General features: G+C 38.0%; 1 long non-coding RNA gene across 3 annotated transcripts in view; it reads right to left on the bottom strand.

The window, feature by feature from the left end:
- The window catches only part of LOC127431878 (uncharacterized), a 28,861-nt gene extending 7,919 nt beyond the window's left edge, over positions 1–20,942 (bottom strand). The window contains exons 1-6 of one of the 3 annotated variants that reach the window (XR_007895662.1): positions 20,886–20,942; positions 19,959–20,031; positions 19,167–19,247; positions 18,895–19,029; positions 18,643–18,778; positions 14,738–15,907 (exon numbers count right to left, since the gene is read on the bottom strand). This is a non-coding gene — a long non-coding RNA (uncharacterized LOC127431878). Of the gene's footprint in view, positions 1–14,737; positions 15,912–18,642; positions 18,779–18,894; positions 19,030–19,166; positions 19,248–19,958; positions 20,032–20,885 lie in introns of those variants that run through there. The other 2 variants (XR_007895663.1, XR_007895664.1) reach the window with 2 other exon arrangements.
- Between the last annotated feature and the right edge of the window lie 778 nt (positions 20,943–21,720).

The following is a 21,720-nucleotide window of genomic DNA, read 5'->3' on the forward strand; positions in this document are numbered from 1 at the left end:
GGCCTTTCATTGAGGAGGGAATTAGGGTGGAGTAATATCCAAAGATACCAAAGTTTTTGTCACCTTTGGATTGACCCAACACACAGTTATAAGTGTGTTGTCCAACATGAGTCCATAGATGGAAGGGTTTAGACATGTCAGGGTGATGTAAGGTGGTAGAGGAAGCGAGGGCAGTTTTGAGGAGGGAGGACTCATCCATCTCCGAAGTCCACTCTAGAAGAGCAGTTCCTGGAAGAACTCATTTTAGGGCATAAGTAAGGGTTCTGGCCAAATTTAAAAAAAATCAGGAATTAAAATGTGGCTGAAATTTAAAAGAACCATAACTGATCTGAGGCCTGTGATTGTTGCTGGTTTTGTTAATTTAGCAATTGCCATGACCCTGTCTGGTAGCAGTTTTCTGCCATCATAGCCAACGCACTGTCCCAAAAGCATCATATCAGCGAGAAAGAGTTGTGCTTTCTTTTTCTTTAGCAAAAACCCTGCCTCATAAAGCGACCTTAACAATGAGGTCAAAGTAGCTAAACGACGTCCCTTGTCAGGCGAAGCGAGAAGAATGTCATTGCAGTATTACCAATGGCGAGCAAACATTTACAATTGCCTTGATAATGCATGGAGCGACACCATGAAACAGAGATGGGCTATCATGATACCCTTGTGGCAATCTCGTCTAGGTATATTGTTGTCCGTTGCAGGTGAACGCAAATCGATGTTGATCTTCTGATCTGTTTGGACATGACCAAAATCCAATAGTGATGTTGATTGTACTGACGTTTTTCAAAATTGTTGTCGGATTTGGAAAGATAAGAGTCATTTTTGGTGTCACAGAATTTAGCAAAGTATAATCGATTGTCAATCGATAACTATTATCTATTATTACTAACTATTATTATTATAACTAATCGTTAACAATTTCCTGTGCAGCCTTCTCTGTGGTTCGTCTGAGGGGGTATTGGAACATGGGCGGATGGTGTGGGCCTGAAATGTTTAACGGTTCAGTTTTCCAAAGGCCTACATCAAGTTTTGATTTTGACCACAATATGGGAAAAAGTGTGGAAAGGTATTGAATTATAGCCGAATCAGTTTGTTCTGTTTCTTTTGATGAAATGGCAGCGATGGTCAGATTTGGAATGCCATATTTGTTGCAAATAGCAATTGGTGTGGCAAATGGGCATCTAGTAATTTTACCTTGGTTAGTAAAATGTCAGCTTCAAATTGATTCAAAATATCCATGCCCAAAACAGAACCAACCTGCTTCTCTCAAATTAGGATCAAAAACATTTGATTGTGAGGGTAAATTTGTAAAAATACCAGTTGAGAAAGTGTGAAAGAACAAGAGCCAGATAACCCTTGAAGAGCTGTTTTTCTTAATGCTGAAGGCCATCGAAGATAAACCACAGTTCGTACATACACAGCCTGCAGACTCATAAAATTCCTCAGTAAAAAGGGTACAGAAGGTTAATCTCAGGAATTTAGCTTAATTTTGTGCCTGAATTGGCAGCAATTTACATCACTCCACTAGCGGAGATTTGATTAATTTTGTAACAGCAATTTTTTTTTTTTTTTTTTTTTTTTTTAAGCATATCTTTGCAATTGTAAAATATCTTCAACCGTTGAAGTTTTACTTTGATGTCATTGCATATTTTTGTAAGATAACTTGATGGAATCACATTACATTCAGTTGTGCACCAGTATTAATAAAGAAAATCCTAACAAAATATAGGCCCTCGCAATATAAGCATCAGACCATAACAACACTCTCCCTCTCAGGGCTTTAGAGATTTCCCTGTGTTTAGTTTATCTTTATCTTTATTTTCCCTGCTGTTGTGTTTCAAGCAGAAACTGAGCAAACTGAGACTGAGAGGAGAGGGAGGATTTTCAATTCTCTCCACTCTGATTCTTTCCCCCCAATTAACAGTTTAATGATTTGTTTAAAACCAGTTACAGTTGTTCTTGAACAGTGAGAATAGAGATGATTATAAAAAGTTATATTTATATAGTGCTTGTAATGACTTCAGACAGAGAACATAGTTCGAAGAACAAATGCTCTTTACTCCTCTTAGTATTATAGGCACATTGCTGCATGCTCAGCATCAGACCAACAAGGATTGTGGGAGTCCTTTCTTAAAGTTGTAGTGCAACATTACAGTGCTTTTCTCACAAAGCATCACCAATGGCTTCCTTTAAATTTTTCCAATCTAAAAATAACAGCAATCTGTAGTTTTTCCCTTTTCCATTGAAAAAGCCATTTTTAGTAGGTATTATGACAACTCCAACAAAATTGTTTACCTTGTTCACTAAACAACACAATGTAAATCTCAAATAAATTTAAATTTGTTTATTTCAATATATACTAATATATTGTTTATTTGTATCTTGTATCACGGGTATTACAATTTCAGTTGCATAATCAGAGAATTATACCAAATTCCTCTCATCTGCTTTTCTGGATCAGAATTAAAAATTCTGCATTTAATTATTTTGTTTAAAAATAACACTGCAAAAACACACACTGCAAGGTTCTCTGTTGTTTGATTATGGCTTCTCATAAATGGAGGTACATCCAAAATGAACCTATCAGTCAGGTTCATCCCTTATCGATCATGCAATATAAAACTATTGCGAACTATCGATAATCTCAAATTGGTGCACACCAAAACTCAGGCTGCTACTCCCATATCCCTTATCTTCCTCTTGGGATCTCTAAGATTTGATACTTTCTCACCCCACAATACGTCAAATTTATGGGACTGATCACGCCCAATCAGTCCTCAGATTAGGAGATTATTGCTTCTCGCCTGTTCTCTCTCCATCTGCAGCTGAAATTGAGAAAACTAACACCAAGGAATATACCTCACGAGACTTAACCAACAATCAATCAACAGAGAAATTAAAAGAATAGAAGAAGAAATCTCACCTTCCTAATCTTTGCCTTGCAGGAGAAGAATCACAAAGTTGATCTGATTTCATCTTTATCTCGGTAAGGAACCGAATAAAACAGTTTTATCAATTTGGGGCCGCACCTGCCCGTGACCCAAGTGGAAGCCCAGATACCGTAATTCCACCCGCCCAGTTGCGCACTTCTTTGGGTTTGCTGTGAGTCCCGCTCGTCTCAACGAACTCAGGACAGTGGCATAAGCAGCATGCAGTATGAGTATTTTGTCTATGAGCTGCTGAAATGTAGCCGGGGCCCCGAACAAACCGAACGGAAGCATCACAGATTGGTGTAATCCAAACAGTGTGGAAAATGCGTCTTTTCACAGGACATGGAAGTTAAGGGGATCTGCCAATATCCCTTCGTTAAATTCAGCATCGAATAAAAGCAAGCTGTGCCTAACCGATCGAGCAGTTCATCAATCTGAGGCATTGGATACACATCAAATTTAGACACCGCATTAACTTTTCTATAATCCACACAGAACCGGACCAAGCCATCGCTCTTCGGAACTAACACCACCGGGCTGGCCCAGTCACTGTGGGATTCATCATATCTAGCATGGCCTTTAATTCTTCCCGAACCATTTTTTTTGTGTTCGTGTAGTCGGTAGGGACGACTATGTACCACTACCCCTGGGGTCGTTTTGATATGGTGCTCTATGAGATTCGTATGACAGGGAAGAGGCGAGAACATGTCAGAGAATTCTCTTTGCAACCCGGCAACCTCCATAACTTGTGACGGTGAGAGGTGGTCTCCGCAAGTTACCGGGGTGACTCGATCGGTGGCTTTTAAGTTCACCTCCAGTCTGAGCTCCTCCCTCCACCTCTCTCCATGGTTTTAGGAGATTGAGGTGGTAAATCTGACGTGCTCTGCCTCTATCCGTTCGTTTCACCTCATAATCGATTTCCCCAACTCGCCGTGTGACCTCATAGGGTCCTTGCCACTTGGCGAGTAATTTAGAGCTCGATGTGGGTAGTAATACAAGGACTTTATCTCCCGGTGTAAATTCCTGTAGCCAAGTATCCCTATTATACAGCCGGCTTTGACATTCTTGAGCCTGGAGCAAATTGTGTACCCCAGTGTGTGGAGTTTTCCTCTCAGGTAAAGAACATATTGAATTTAGTTTTTGCTGTTTGAAGATCCCTCCTCCCAGTTTTCCAGTAGGACGTCGAGCACGCCACGTGTAATTCAAATGGGGAGAACCCCATGGAGGCTTGTGGGACCTCTCGTACTGCAAATGATTGGGGCTCGAGCCACTTGTCCCAATTTCAAGCGTCTTAGTGCATAAACTTATTAAATTGTTCGACCAAGCCGTCCGTTTGGGGTTGGTACACGCTGGTCCGAATCTATTTAATCCCCAATAATTTGTACAGTTCACGTAGTGTACGTGAAATAAACGTCGTGCCCTGATCAGTGAGGATTTCTTTCGGAATCTCCACTCGGGAGATTATTCTGAAGAGTGCCTCTGCAACACTACGTGTTCAGATGTTGAACCAGCACAAAGCGATGCCCGCGTGCTGTCCGCTCTAATAACCTGACAAGGTCCATGCCATTTCTTTCGAAGGGGACCTCGATCAATGGAAAGGGGTGCTTTTGAGGTGGCTGCGGGATTCACCAACTGACATTCATGGCATGCCGCACACCACCTGCGAACATGTGAATGCCCGGCCAATAGAAATGGCCCATCAGGTGGTCTAGTGTTTTCTCCTGCCCTAAGTGACCCGCCACCAGATTATAATGAGCCATCTGGAATAACATTTCCCTACGGCTCTTCGGTACTAAAAATTGGGTTGTATCCTCCTTTGTCTGAGTATCCTGCGTCACTTGATACAACCGATCCTTAATAATTGAATTTCCTCTGTGGAGGAAATCAAACATCTCAAGTGGCTAAACAGCACTGATGAGGTAAAGACTAGCTACATTAAGCTAACAAATGTAATAAGAAGCCATCCATGGTCTTACCTGCTTATGGTATTGCACTGCAAATATAAGGGCAAGTAAATAAAGGGCTTTAAAATCTGGACCTCCAAGATGTATGGGACATTTATAGACAAAGTTTTTCTCCTGTGTAATATATGATCTGTACGAATGATGTTTAATAAATAATGGCCTTGTCTGACTTAAAATATTCCTAAAGATTACTTAATTAATTAAACCATTGAGCCTAATAAAAAAACGGTTAAAATATCTGTTATGGAGTAGGAAAAAAAACACTTTCACTAGCACAGTCTCAACTCAGTGAAGTGGTGTACTCATATGTCCACTTTACTTTACAATCAAAAAATTATTCAAGTATCATAACTAATCTCATAGAAATAAGGTGTTACTTAAATTTAGTTTGATTTCATAGAGCACCTTAAAGTGAAAAAAAAAAAAAAAAAATCTGTGTCAAATTCAAAATGTTACAGATGCTTAGATGGAAAATAGCTCAGAGTAATAAAATACTTCAGATACCTTGGAGTATTATTTAATTAACATAGTTTAAATAAAAATACCATGGTACTGTCACAGCAAGCTATTTATGGTTGAATACTCTTAGCCCCTGATGTTTTGGCCTCCATCCAATGTCCATTAAAGTTGCTAGATCCGAGAGCTGAAATTCTTTCTGAATCGTTAGTTTCACCAGAAACCATTAAAAACTGACTGGCATAAAAACAAGCCAATCACGAGCCATCTGGTGGCAGGGATGGATTGACCACCAGGCCGACTGGGCCGTTGCCCAGGGGCCTCTAAACCCAAAGGCCCCGAGCTCTAATTAAATTATTTATTTATTTTGAGATATCTATTATAAATCCACGTAAATGTCAGCCTTATGTGAAATACCATTTGTTCGGCCGAATGCATGCTAGACGACAGCAGCGCGAGCACAGACACTCGAGTGCACACTCTGGGAATCTGCGTCTCACAGGTGCAGCATGTTTATTTGAAGGACTACAGAGAACAGCCTTTAATTTACAAAATGCTTTCAAACACAGAGATAAGGTGCAGTTTACCCTGGCTGTGTACAAAGCTGATGGTTTAAATTCATATAAGCGACAGAATTCGTGCAACAGAATAGTGGACTTCAAAATGTTTAGGTCCTGCATGCATTTAATGTTTAAGGATAAAGCGAAAGATGCCTTAATACCCTGTGCACGATAGCCTTTTGTAATATTTGGTTAACCACGAGAGTTCACAAACGGTTATTCTGTTATTTGTTGGGAGTCGGGACTCGGGAATAAAGAACGTTTATTGCCACGGATGCGTCAAACACAATCTCAGATATCAGGGAATAAAGTGCAGTGAGCTATGAGCCTAAATAGCATAATACATAGATAAATGTATAAAATCACATTAAAGTCACTGCTTGCAACATAGTAGGCCTATTCTTAATAAATGGAAAATGCTTTCCATGAGGCAGCGAATGATACGGTTTATAGGACTTCTTCGGGATGCTTTGATTTTTAAATGATTCAGCATTTAACTTGTGTAATTATTGTCTGCACACCAGAGCAAAAGGGGGAAAAAACATTGACTCACCCTTTATCAAGTGCTGAAACTGCTAGGTGAAAAACAATCTGGAATCATGTGTAACAGTCACGTTAAGTCCTCTTTGCAACCTGAACGTCATCAGAATGTCGATTTGTGACACCAGCGCTGAAAAAGCTTGATACAGCACAACAAATGGTGAAACAGAACACAGGTGTCCCGAGATGTGTTTATAAATATTGAAGTTCTTTTTAAGTTAACAGTGTCTTAAAAAATGTGACGGTCCTGCACAACAAATTGTAAAACAGGTGTCTTGAGATGCATTTATAAATAGTAAAGTTCTTTTAAACTTGACACAGTGTCTAAAAATATGCAACAGTCCTGCGCGGCACGCTGAAAAAGTGAGATGTGGCACAACGATCAAAGACATCCATCTAGTGCATGTTTACATGGCCTTGACGCACGTGTGAACAGCCAGTAACTCGCCCTATAGCCTACTTGAAAAACTGACCCGAACCTGGCCCAAAACCTGTAGGTTTGTTGGATACCATCGGACTCAGATTGGGTTGAAGCCTTCTAAACGTGCAGAATAACCGAATAGTGATTTTGGTATTTGAATACCATGCACATCCTTATTAATAATGCATGATTTTGGATTAGTTCATAATTAAAAAATAATTGGCCGTGTAAGACATCGCTCCAAACTTTTCTTCCATCAATTTGAAAAATCCAATCAAATCTGCCAAGCGTCCTTTTAAATCCGTCCTTCTCTGGTGGGGAGAAACCTGGGGTGGCCAATTGGATTTCAGTGGGGGCCGGTGCCACCTCTGACCACCATGTAGCCCCGTCCCTGCCCGTTAGACCTTCCATGGGTTTTGTTCATATAAGATCATTGTAATATTTGGCCTTATATCTGTCACAGTGATTGCACTTTGGAAATTAAAACTGTAGTTTGTGATTGTAGTTTGTGCGATTCCTTTGTGAAAAATTGAAATCTACCAACAGCAGCTGTTGGGTAAGTGGGTCTCATTAGAGCAGACACGATAACAATGTGATCCATGAAATATCATAAAATTTGTCAAACCCTGAGTTTATCCCGATCAACCGATCCTGATGGAAATTCAAAGTAGTCAAAATCTCCAATAATCTTTAGGAAATGCACTGTTTCAACTCCGGTTTACCAAAAATAACTTTGGTAATTTTTCAGCTCAATTTATGCTAAGCGCTCATAGACAGCAGTTCTTCTCTCCGCTGCCAAAAGAACCTGGAATAGATGGAGCAGAGTTTGTAAGCAATTGCTGCGCAACTAAATAGTATGCCAATGGAGTAGTATGTCCGAATCCTCAGTATTCATGAAGCAGTAAGCGAGAAATACCCTGATGACCTACTATTTCCAGTGAAATTCTGAAATACGGATCGACTGGACACTTTCCGAACCCATAATCCCCCGGATTTGAGACATCAAATTCAAAACGCTGGATTTAAAAGAATGGCGATAAAGCGCAAGTCGGATGGCTCTTCTCAACTGTTAGTGATGTATACTGTATACCAAGAAGGTTGTTTCTTGTGCTTAAATGATGCTTTTTATTTCCATGGTTGTTGTTCTTACATCATATAATTGGATCAAAGGACAATGCCCATGTCCCTGGATTAAATATTTCCAAAATCTATTCATACTACATGCTTGCATACCTAAAGAATGTACTTTTTTACCCACCGAGAAGTGCGTCCTTCATCTAATACAGTACATACTGTGACAGTATGCGTTTTTGGACGCAGGGATTAACTTCATCTATGGCGTTTCACATCACTGATGTCAAACCTCTGTCATAACGCTTTTCGAGGTGGCAATTTTTTAATGTGTTAGAACAAGTTGAGAGCCGGATGTGTTACTGTGGACGCCAAGGGACCATGATCCTTGAAAAAAAGCTTAAATTTGGCTCTGTTATCCACACAAAGTGAACAGAAGACATTGAATACACCCGGAACGAAACAAGTCAATTCAGCAGAGCAGAATGGATACAGAAAACAACAGATTAAACGTTGACTACTGTGAATAAATGTTGCTCATTTCAAATGAATTGAAAATCGCACTCCAACATATCATGTCACGATGACAAAATTGTACCCCAACATACAGTATAATTTCACAATGATAAAATTCCAATGCTCTTCACCCTATCTACACCGGACGCATCCGTTGACACAATGCGACACAACGGCTTGAGGCTGTCTACACTGGACGTTGCAACACGAATATTCTAAACCATTTATTTGTGTTGTTGGCAGTAGTAGCGTGTGCAACGCAAAATGGAACGGGACACCCATTTACGGTCGGCACGACACGGTGCGCTGCAATGGACGCATCCAGTGTAGACAACATTATTGATTATTATGAGCTCTATTGCTTTTGACGCGATGCACCGCTCGCATCCGGTGTAGACAGGGTATAATGCTGTGTTCCATTAAACTTGGAAAGTTGAAATTTCAAACTTCCTACTAGGAAAAGTGCAATGCCACTTGAAGTCTGACTTCCAACTTGGAAACTAGTGCGGAAATCTTCAACTTCGATTTTGCCGAGATGCAGGTGCATGATGTCAAACAAACATGTTGGGCATCCAGGGAGATGTACAGTTAGTGATAAAAATGAACTTCAATTTTGCTGAGATGCAGGTGCGTGACATCAAACAAACATGTCCGGCATCCAGGGAGATCTACAAAGATAGTGATAAAAATGAACTTCAATTTTGCTGAGATGCAGGTGCGTGACATCAAACAAACATGTCGGGCATCCAGGGAGATCTACAAAGTTAGTGATAAAAATGAATGTATCTTCCAAGCATCTGGCAGTGGAATGCCTTTATTGTCGAAGATCAGATATATCAAGAAAACTGTTCCATAACTGTTCTAGGAGGACAATATGTCAAGGAATTCAAAATCCTCAGGCTCTGGAGACATTAAAAGACACTTACGTGCTTAAGATGATGCCCCTGAGCAGGCCGCGAGCCAGGGAGTCGATTTAGTCGGGGAAGTGTGAGAAATGCGGTGAGAGATGTTGAACATGTCGGCAATGCTGATGAAGGTCATTGCTGACTTGGAGAATCTTGCTGTGATACGTCAATAGATCACCACCATGGAGGCGAAGTTTACTGATGTGGTTACAAGAGTGGGGGATGTCGAGAAAGAGGGAATTATCTGTTAATCCACTAGCGACCAAGATGGATTTGGAGCGTATTTGGGAGAAGTTGGATGACATGGAGAACCGTAGCTGGCGGAATAACATCTGTATCGTCGGAATTCCAGAGGGCGAAGAGGGACAGGATATGGTGAAATTCCTGGATGGGCTTTTCCAAATCTGCTCGACATAGCAGGCCATAAGCTGGAAATTGAGCGATCTCACAGGGTTCCCGTTATGCGATCCACAGAGGGAGGCAGGCCCCGATCAATTCTGGCCAAATTTCTGAGATCATCCGATAAAGAGCTTGTGTTACGCAAGGCGAGGAGTAAAGGAAGGCTTTCTTGGAAGAACCACAGCATTTTCTTGTTCCCAAACTTTGCGAATTCGACAAGAGAGAAACGTGATCAATTCAAGGAATGCATGAAACATTTACATCAATGGAAGGTCTCTTTCGCACAGATATTTCTGGACAAATTGAGAATAGATGCTAAGGATGGCCGTAAAACATTCACATGCCCACAGCAAGCGAAGTCCTTCATAAAGTCAATGGAGTGAGTAAGTCATCTTGTGGTACTCACGTTGCAGCCGAGTGGACCGGCTCACTGAACATTTGCTTGACTGTTTGAGAAAACTGAGCGCTTTGTTTTGTGCTGGTTCTGCCTAGCGGCTGGAGTTTATTTTGTAGAGTAACACACCTTCAGGACAGTTCAATGGATGAATCTACATGCTCTTTGTACTTATTCCTCCTTTTGGCTGGAGTTTGTTTTGTGGAGTATTTCTTGCAAAGACATTTGAGTGATTAAGTCATTTGTTTGCACTCATGTTGCAGCTGAGTGGACTGGCTCACTGAACATTTGCTTGACTGTTTAAAGAATCTGCGCACCTTTTTTTGTGCTGGTTCCGCCTAGCAGCTGGAGTTTATTTTGTAGAGTAACACACCTTCAGGACAGTTCAATGGATGAATCTACACACTCTTTGTTTATTCTGCCTGTTGGCTGGAGTTTGTTTTATAGATTATCTTTTGCTATGTAATTCTGTTTTATAAAATGTTTATAGAAACACCAGACTTGAGTAATCTGATGGCAAAGTTGTCATGGGGGCTCTCATAGGCATACATGGACTGTTTGAGTTTTGAGGGATGGGCACCAGTTGGCGCTGTTGTGCAAGGGGTTAATGTGCACGTTTGTCTTTTTTCTGTTTTTTGGGGATGTTCAGGTTCTAATGGTTGCACTAATGTTGGAATGTGGTCTTTATAATTTTGTTTTTGACACACAATCTATTTTTTTATGTCAAAATGTAAAATGTTAATATGAGTGGATTGTCTCTCTACACGTGGAATGTGAATGGGTTGGGGCACCCCATAAAAAGAAGGAAGGTTATTTCTCTTCTTAAGCGTAAGAAATATGCTATAGTGTTTCTTCAAGAAACGCAGCTTTCCCCGCAGGAAGCTGAAAAATGTGGGAAGTTATGGAGTGGCCATTTTTTTTATAGTGCTGGTATATTACACTGATAAGTAAACATCTACAATCAAATGTCTCAAACGGTGTAAAAATAAATTAGGTAGAGTCATTATAGTTTTAGCTGAAATTCAGGGACAAAGTCTTATTTTGGCTAATATTTATGCACCTAACGTTGATGATTAGGGCTTTTTTATAGATCTTGAAGGGAGGTTGCAAGCCGCTGGCATCCCTCATGATATAATATGGGGAGGAGACTTTAATCTTTTGATGGACTCAGTCCTTGATCATAGTGAAGCAAAAGTGTGCAAGCCTCCTAGAGCAACACTGATGCTTCACAGGATGTATAAAAATCTTGGTCTTACAGATATTTGAAGACTTTTTAACCCATCTGGTAGGGACTATACATTTTTTTCATCAGTCCATAAGATTTACTCTATAAATATATATATATATATATATATATATATATTTAAGTCCCTCATTTCATCTGTTGTTGATTGCTCAATTGGAAACATTTTAGTCTCAGATCACGCCCTGGTGTGTTTAGAGGTGTTGCCACATACGGAGAAAAAGAAATCATATAGTTGGCCCTTTTATGTATCACATTTGCAAAATCCTGAATTCCACCAAATTCTAAAGGCTGAAATCAGTATCCTCTGTGGGCGTGGCTTGGGAGGCACTTAAGGCGGTTCTTAGGGGCCGGATCATACAATATGCCACATTCACCAAAAAATCCAAAGCACAAGAACTTGTGGAATTGGAAGGGAATATTAAAAGTGCCGAGGCAGAGCTGAAGCACTGAATGTCGTCTAATGGCCTCAGAGAATTGACCCGACTGAAATACAGATATAAAACTATTTTGTCACAGAAGGTGGAGTTTTGGCTATTCAGGGCAAGACATTCATACTTTGAGTCGAGGGACAAGGCAGGAAAACTTCTGGCTAGATATATAAAACAGAGAGAGTCTTTTTCTACCATTCCCTCAGTGAAATCTGCTGGTGGTGAAATATTCACCTCAGCCATTGATATTAACAATGCTTTTAAAGAATACTATCTTGATCTTTATAGATCCACATCTTCGTCTACTGAAGAGGATATTAGAAACTTTGTGGAACCATTTGAACTTCCTAAACTGACGACTGAGTAAAACAATTCTCTGGATTCTGAGATAAACTTGGAGGAGCTTGGCGAGGTAATTAAGGCCTTGCCTACAGGCAAGTCTCCAGGGCCAGACGGCTTTGCTGCTGAATTTTTTAGATCTTATGCTACAGAACTGGCTCCACTTTTGCTAGAAGTTTATACAGAATCATTAAAGAATGGAAAGCTTCCGCCAACCATGACACAAGTTTGGATTAGTCTGATTCTTAAAAAGGACAAAGATCCAAGTGTAATAGTTACCATCCAATTTCCCTGATCCAACTAGATGTTAAAATATTGCCAAAAATTTTGGCTAACCAATTAAGTAAAGTTATGACATCTCTTATACATATAGATCAGGTGGGGTTTATTCGGGGCTGTAACTCTTCTGATAACATTAGGCGTTTCATTAATGTCATGTGGTCAGTAGCGAATGATCAGACTCCGGTCACTGCCATCTTGCTTGTCGCCAAAAAGGCCTTTGATATGGTAGAATGGGATTTTCTTTTTAGGATTCTGGAAATGTACGGGTTCAGGAATACTTTTATTGGGTGGATTAAGTTACTTTATAGACACCCAGTAGCGGCGGTTTAAACGAATGGATTAATTTCAGATTATTTTACTCTGGATAGGGGCACCCAGCAGGGTTGCCCTCTTTCACCCTTATTGTTCTGTCTTGCCCTGGAACCATTTGCAGCCGCGATATGAAAGGAGGATGATTTTCCAGGGGTGGTGGCGGGAGGTGTGGCGCATAAGCTTTTGCTTTACACAGATGATATTTTATTACTTGTCTCTGAACCTACTAGATCTATGCCTTGCCAGCATTCAGAGTGAATTGGTCTAAATCTGAAACTTTGGCTCTGACATCGTACTGCCCGGTAATGGCTTCCAGTGGCCCCAACAGGGCATTATGTATTTGGGTATTTTATTCCCAGCAAATTTGTGTGATTTAGTTAGAGTTAATTTTGACCCCTTAATAAAAAGGTTTTTGAGCGATGTGAGCAGGTGGGCTTCATTACATTTATCTATGACCGGGAAGGTTAATGTTATTAAAATGAATTGTATTCCAAAATTCAACTACAGCTACAATCTCTCCCTATAGATGTCCCCCTCTCTTATTTTAAGCAATATGATAGCATAGCGAAGTCTTTCATTTGGAATGGTAAACATCCCATATTACACTTCAATAAGTTTCATAGATCGATTGACAAAGGTGGGCTAGGCCTACCCAAGATTTTGTTTTATTATTATGCATTCGGTCTGAGACATTTGGCTCATTGGTCGCTTCCACCTGAGAGAGACCCTCCCTGGTTTTGTATTGAACAGGAAGTTCTTGCCCCTATTTCGCCATTGTAAAGCCTTTCTATCAAACTAACCAGAGAAGTTAAGTTGCACCATGTTATCTTGCATTTGCATGCAATATGAACAAAAGTGTCTAGAAAGTTTAATTCAGACATTTATTTAAATGTTGCTTCAAGCATATGGCTGAACCCCAAATTATGTATTAATAAGTCCCCTTTCTGCTGGACAGAGTGGAGTGTGAGGGAGGTTAATACGCTCGGTGACCTATATGAGACTGGAGTGCTGAGATCCTTTGAAAATATGGTTCAACATTTTGGGATTCCCAGGTCTCAATTCTTCAGGTACTTACAGCTGTGCCACCTGCTTTGTACTATTTGTGATAGTATACACCCCCCTAGAGCGGCAGATACTCTGGGAGTGGTGATTACTGCTTTTGGAAAAGGTCATGAGGCATCAGTGTATTACTCCCACTAATTCAGAGTCTGGGGGATGGAGCTTCAACTTCTCTCAAGAGATTATGGGAGAAATATTTAAACTTGGTATTGGAGGAGGGAGTGTGGGCTAGGATTCTAAAAAACATAAAGTCTACATCTAGAGATGCAAGGGTGCACCTTATGCAGTTTAAGAGTTTACATCGATTCTATTGGACCCCCTCTAGATTGTATAGGCTTGGTCTTAAAGAAACACCCACGTGCTGGCGTGGGTCATTAATACAGGGGATAAATGCATAAAAAATTGGGTCCTAGCCAGTGTTATGATCGGCAGACAGATCATTCTTAGAAGTGGACTGGAGTGCCCTCATTTCAAGAGTGGTGCACAGAGAAGGGGCAGGGTAGCGGCATTAGATGATTTGTCATATAGAAGGCTAGGCAACTTAGATTTGTTCAATAAAAAATGGGGCTGCTATTTGGCCTTTTTGGAGGACTCTCAGGGAGGGGCAGTGGAGAGAGAAGTGCAATTTTAAATGTGTGTGATTATTTTATTTTTTATATATATTTCTTTGTTCTTTGCCTGTAACTCAAGTTGTGACCACAGGGATATTTGTTGAGGGTTAGGGTGGAATTGGGAGGGGGAAAAGGGAATAATGGTGGTTATAGTTGATTCTATGAATCTATGTTTTGCATTTGTTTCAAATGTGTGAATCAATAAAAAGTGTGGTAACACTTTATTTTAAGGGTCCAGAATTATGCATTAGTTAAGCATGAACACACTAGTAATTAATGATTAACTTAACATAGTAAGAGCATATTTGAAAGATCCACATTTATACGATAAGCAAAATTAAGCTAGTAATTAACAATTAACTGAATGTACAGTAAACACCTTTTAGCCATTTACAACTTAAACCATATATTATTTTTGTGTAGTGATATACTTTATATTTGTGATTCACCATCTATTAAGTTAACTGAACAATATGAAGCCTCACTTATTGAGTGATTATCAAGTTTATTGACCAGAATAAGCCAATAATTATGGCTAAACTACCACTAATACTGTACTAATGAAGACAATTTGACTCCCTGTTCTAAAATAATTTCCAGTAACCACTAAAGAATAATGCTGCTTTTCAATTACTGCTTATGCTGACTTAAAATTAACATACAGTGTAATACAGATGAAGGTCACTGGATAACAAATACAGCAAGTTAAATGACCCATGTGTAGGTCACAAAATAAGGACACAAGTACAGAAATAACTTATTTCAACTGCTGGTTGAACACAAATTACAGTGCAAATAAAATCCTGTAAAAGGATAATGCCATATATTGTTTTATACTATAGACAAAAAAAAAAAAAAAAAAAGCTATAGGGAGATTACTCAGACAAATGTGAAATGAAAATATCTGGAGCATATGTTTGTTTTCTTTATCATATAAGCGGACGAGAACTGTAAGAATTAACCAAGAGTATGACAATTACCTTTCAATATAAAACACTACTCAGTGAACACTGAGTAATAAGAATAATGGATTGAGGTCTGTAATAGTTAAACACAATCTAACAATTCTGCACATTACAGATTTGTTTGCTCAGAACAATGAGTATTCCAAACAGAACATGACAGTGAAATGAGACCTTGCAATTTAAACAAGTAAAGGTCAGACATCAAGCATCAGTCAAGCCTTAATTATAACTATGCTGCAAGGGCAGGGGCTCATTTATTTATTTCATATCTTCTATTTTTTTGCTTTGTAGTAGTAGACATCATTGCATTGCACCTTTTTGCAAAATCAAGAAGAGTTTCCTTGTCAGATTTTATCTCTTGGTAAAAACCAGGATCTGCAATTGCAAGCTCTGCAATTGAAGCCATGGATGCAATAGTTCCTCTGTCTACCCCATGTCGATGGAAGGCTGCAGACATTGTCCTCACTTTCCTGAAAGTCTTCAGTACTTCTTTGTAGCATTTAATAACTTCTGGCTTTCTGGCTGAACAAAATAAAACTGTCAATGGACCAAATAAACATTTAATGAGAAAAGGATATAAAACATTCAAAACACCAAAATGGAGTTTTTAGTTACTTGCCACAGTTATCTCTGGCGGCTCACTGTGGGATTAAATCATATGACCGAAATCTTACACACTACAAGTTATTTTCAATCTCAGTAACAGTGCTGGGGTTAAGACATTACAAGTAACGTGTTAAGTAATCATATTACTTTTTCATGTAACTAGTAAAGTAACACATTACTTGTAAATTTACAACAAAATATCCGAGTTACTTTTTCAAATAAGTAATGCAAGTTAAAAACAAGCGGTTTCCCATGTATTGACTGACCGCTCTCCTGTCCCCATGTTGAGAGAAATCGGGAGAAAGTGCAGAGTCGTTGTGTGCGCCGTGTAAACATGATGCTTATTGTAGTTCTAGACTAATGGGAGTATGCAATTACTCATCTCGCTTGCACAAAAACAGATTTGGTAGTCCTCAATTAATAAAAACTGTGAAATGCAACCTCATAATATTACGCAAACTTGCAATAATTAAATGTTAAATAGCACAAATATACTTTATTTTCTCACTTTATTATCCAATGTCTTTGCTGCTGATTTTGACGATCCAGTTCAACCATACTAATAAGCAAAAATGTTCAAACACTTTAGACTTTTTTGGTTTTTATTGCTGAAGAGTTTTAAACTTCTCCTGCGTCCTATTCTTCTGCAATCCAGAATGGCAGCACAGCTGAAAGGTTTGAGCTGCGCCCTCTACTGTACAGGCGTGAACTTGCATTTTCTTCATCTTATTTCACTTTTGGTGTTAAAGGGTCTTTACATTTGCCAATTTTGTATTTTTTTTTGCTATTAAAAAAAAAAACAAGGAAGCCCAGCTGAGAAAAAGTAACGCAAACATATTGTAATGAGTTACTTATGGAAATAACATAAGTGTTTACTTTAAGGAAGTAATGCAATATTGTAATGCACTACTTTTATAAGTAACTTTCCTCAACACTGCTCAGTAATGATACACATCATGATATAGTAATTGTTACCAATTGAAATTAAAATTCTGTATTTCTCAACAAATCACCACAAAAATGACTGTTGACTAAATTTGAGAACTGTTAAACTCACAGCAGTCTATGTGCCAAATGGTTACATACACAGAACTACTCCTACTGACATTAAAACTGCTTACACTCTCTTTGAAAAAAACTGAATGCGTTTACTGGAATATTTGTTAAATGGAATAAAATGTTAATTGCTGCAGTCCATTTAAAAATATTTAATTATTTTGAATTAATTATTTTAAAAATAGATTGAGGAATTTTGAATGATTCAATGACTCAAAGACTTCACTTGTTTCATTACTGGATAAATCAGCATTTTTGAATGAATGATTCAATGACAAATACACTTTAGTCACTTGTCACCACCTGTAACGATGTAATTGATAAAATCTTTATTTGAAGTGTCAGGTTACTTTCAAAAGGTGATTTACTCCATTTTGATCGCTACCATAGACATATCCGAACTATAAACTGTTATCCCAGTGCTTCTGTGATAATTTGAATTATTGTAAGACAGAAATAATGATACTGTGTGGTTGAAAAGACTGTTTACAAAGCGGTTTCATACCTACACATGACAACTGCTCTCTCTGGGTCAGCAGCAGCGCCAATGCGGATTCGAATCGCTGCGATTGTCTACTAAACCTTTGACAAGTGCAAAGGCGAATTGTCGTCTAGGAATGAGATCACGTGGGTGTTTAATCGTTAAGATTGCAGTCTCGATTCAATCATGTAGCTCTACTTGCTATGATTTAATAAAAAATAAAAAAAACATACTCGAGTTAAAAAAAAATTTGTTTGCAAATCTGCAATTTGGTGCAGATGTTGATATTTATATGGACAAAAAGATGATATTCTGATGCTTGTAATGTAAATATATAAATACCAGTTGTGACTATCTCACCATAATGTCTTAGCAAGATGATATTTAAATGCTTAGTTTAATGATCAAAGTTCTGTAGTTTTAATTGTGGTGGGGTAAAACAATGTAATGCAACAATAATGATTGGGAAATGAATAAATAAACGTTCCTTAAAAGCCTGATGGATCACGTTTGATGCTCACATTTTAACATCATTTTTCTAAAAATGAATGTTTTTACAATTATACTAAAAGGCCCTTGTTAAAAAAAAAAGTATAAACTATCAATCAGACGATAGAAGGCATGTAGCAGATTGTGTACAACAGGATTTTCAGGAATGTTTTAATCATGTTGATCATGTAGAGGCCTTAGAAATCAAATACGATACAATAGGGTTCATCACTGCATGTGCAGTTTCTGTGAACACATGCTGTGTGTTATTTGTAGTTAATTTATAGGATTTTGAAACGTTATTTCAGAAATGTTTGACAGCTCATATTTGAAAGACTCAGAAAACAGGTGAGGAAAGATGTTGTAAGGTAAAGGGTAGAAGGTAAAAAGAGAGTTGGGTCTCTGCCAGATATAGCGTCACATATTTTGCTCATAAGTGAAAATGTAACATTTGTGTTATTTGTTTAATTGGATTCTTTTGATTTAGTTATTGGACTTGAAGATCCAAACTCAATTATCAGCACCACTGTACAAATGTAACGTGTGTTAGAGGTGTGAATTACAAATGTAATGGCATTAAAATTTAGATGTATCATTTCTAATAATAAACATTATTCTTACCTCGACCAGTTCTATGTTTCTGTCTATGGCTCTTCTTTTTTTACTTTTTCCTCACTGGATGAACTGGTGTCATCTTCAGATGAGCTGCAGGAACTACTGCTCAACACTTTAGGCAACAGTTCCTTTATCTCTGTAGCTTTTAAACACAGACAATAAAAAAACTCATTTACAATATTTATTTTTCTATGACAAGCTTTATATAGATCTTTGGAATACTAAAAAGCCCTTAAGAACACTAAAATGAGCCCTTACATAGTTTTCTGGATGTGCTTCCAGAGGTTGTCCCACTCAACTTTCTCCAAAGGAAATCTCTCTTTTTCCAAGTCCGCTATCAGATTTGTTGCCATTTATTCTTTTCGCTAAGCAGCTGCATGATTGGGGATTCTCCTGTAAAGACAATGCAGTATAAACCTTCAGCAACTGCTTACAGATAATTTGCATGCTGCTGCACAAGATATATGTGAATCAACTCAGTACTTAAGAATTGAGTCATTACTAATAAAAATAGCATTTTCAAAACTTACCACCAGTTGTAGCATTTTCCTCAACTTTTACAACTGGTGAGCTCATTCCTACTGCCATGGATGCTTTTCCTGGTGCTGGATCTTTATGTTGTAAAATAATAAATAAAAAAAAAAAAAATATATATATATATATATATATATATATATATATATATATATATATATATATATATATATATATATATATATACATATATATATATCATACACAAAAAAAACAACAAAAAAAAATCCTAATACTGAAGTATTACATCAAGTGTTAACATATAATTGTATCAAGCAACAGTATGGTTACCCTTTAGACCAGTGCTTCTCAAACCTGTCCTGGAGTACCCCCAGCACTGCACATTTTGTATGTCTCCCTCATCTAACACACCTGATTCAGGTCTTGCAGTCTCTACTAATGAGTTGAATCAGGTGTGTTAAATCAGGGAGACATACAAAATGTGCAGTGCTGGGGGTGCTCCAGGACCAGGGTTGGGAACCACTGGATTAGATGATGTAAATTTCTGTATCTTTTTCTACCTCCTGACAGTGTGTTATTCTGTTCCACACAACATATTAGGCATTTTGTTTCAATATGTATTTGTAATGTTCCTCCAGTTACATTGTAATCTGCAGTTATTACTTCTAATGTCACTTGAATTTTAATTTAACCATTTATTTTTCATTTTTTAAATAAAATATAATGGAAAAAAGGGCATCACTAAAATATATAAATTCATTTTTCAGTGTGGATGTTGGATTGAACTGTTGGCTGGTGTTGCTGAAGTACTGCAAAACTAAACTTACCATCCTCACTAACCAGCTGTTGAGTTAGTTCTGCAGCAACCTTCACGTTTTTACGTTTGCCTGTTCTTTTAGACTGTAAGAATAATGAGGGGGAAAAAGCATAGTTACAGTGAATGAATAGAAGCTGAACACATAGTAGCTACTCATATTCAAAATTCTGAGAATAAAGAATGTAAACTCTTAGAATGGCAGTTGCACTGTAGAATTCAGAAAATTTTATAAAAAGTGGCATGATAGATAATGCATTACCTCCCTACTTGACTGACAGCTCATCTCTAGCGTGAATCGATTCACTACAAGGATTTGTTTAGATTCGTTCACCGATTTGTTGTGTGAACATTTCATTTTCTTCATATTACATATTTATGCTATTAAGGTGGTGACAAATAAAGAGTATCTTTTATGATTTTTTTTTTATGGAAGTGAATGAGAGCGATTCCTTCACTTGAAATATTTGTTAACAAACATCACTAACAAGTGCACATTAACTGTGTCATTTGAGACAGGAATCCCTTTGCAAAGTAATACAATTATTTTAACTCCATATATCATTTTGATTTATTTGGCAAGATAATCTTCAGTAAGTCGTCATTATCTTGTACCAACTCAAGCGGTGTATTTTGGAACAACGACAATATCTTATATATATATATATATATATATATATATATATATATATATATATATATATATATATATATATATATATACTAATACTAATGGTAAAATGTTCTCATATCGCCCATTTTCACGAGCGACACGTTAAACTAATCTAAGCATGGTAACCGTCAGCTTGGGCCAATTAGGAAATGCATCAGTTTGTGAACCACTTGTATTGCAGTAATGACAATCGTACCAGCTTATGATATAAATGGATATATTTTTCAAAAGTACATTACGCAAAAGAAGAACAAATTGTAATCTTACCATTGTGGGCGTGAACACTTCTGATTCTCCAGGACTCAAGGCGTGACCATGCTTTTGCGTTGTGGATATATCAGAATGCGCGCACTAAAACAGGAAGTTGATTTTCATTGGCAGGAAGGCGGGACGAAATGATTTTGCGGGACAAAATGGTTTGAAGAACAACATAATGAGTCTAGAAAACAAACTTCTCAATTTGCTGTATGGCAAGTGGTCACCAAAAAAAAAAAAAAAAAAAAAAACAACTTGTAAAATGGATGATGAAGAAAGGACTTCTTGAAAGAAAAATTACCTGCTCAAAATGCAAACATCCAATGAAACTTTGTAAAAAGAGTATGAAACAACTTGTCTGGTAAGTTACTGTAAGTTCTTATTGGTGAATTGGTTTTACTCTAACAAATTGTACCTACAGTTTGTGATAATAAAATCTTAAATAATCAATAATAAAATAAATAAATTAACTAAGAAGAAAAAATAAAATAAAATTAGAGAAATTAAATTAATTAAACTTTTTTACTCTTAACAGGTTGTGTCATGATTCTTGTCACAAAGTGGAAAAAGTAACACAGTCCTTTCGAAAAGGATCTGTTTTTGCAAGTTCGCACGCAACCCTTAAGTCATGCATGTTATTCATGTACTGTAAGGCCTTGGCCCACTCAAAATGGCAGCAGAGACCGCATGGCCCTTTGTTCTATAATCAAAGGAGAGACATTGAACTCAGTTTCCCAGAATCCTTCACAATTTCACAACTGGATGTGAAGTCCCGCCCACTGACCCAGTCTCAAACGCCATTGGTCGAAAGCGGCCTACGCCGAAGACGTCATCTTGTCAATAAAAC

Source organism: Myxocyprinus asiaticus, chromosome 41, assembly GCF_019703515.2.
Source record: "Myxocyprinus asiaticus isolate MX2 ecotype Aquarium Trade chromosome 41, UBuf_Myxa_2, whole genome shotgun sequence".
Classification (NCBI taxonomy): domain Eukaryota; kingdom Metazoa; phylum Chordata; class Actinopteri; order Cypriniformes; family Catostomidae; genus Myxocyprinus; species Myxocyprinus asiaticus.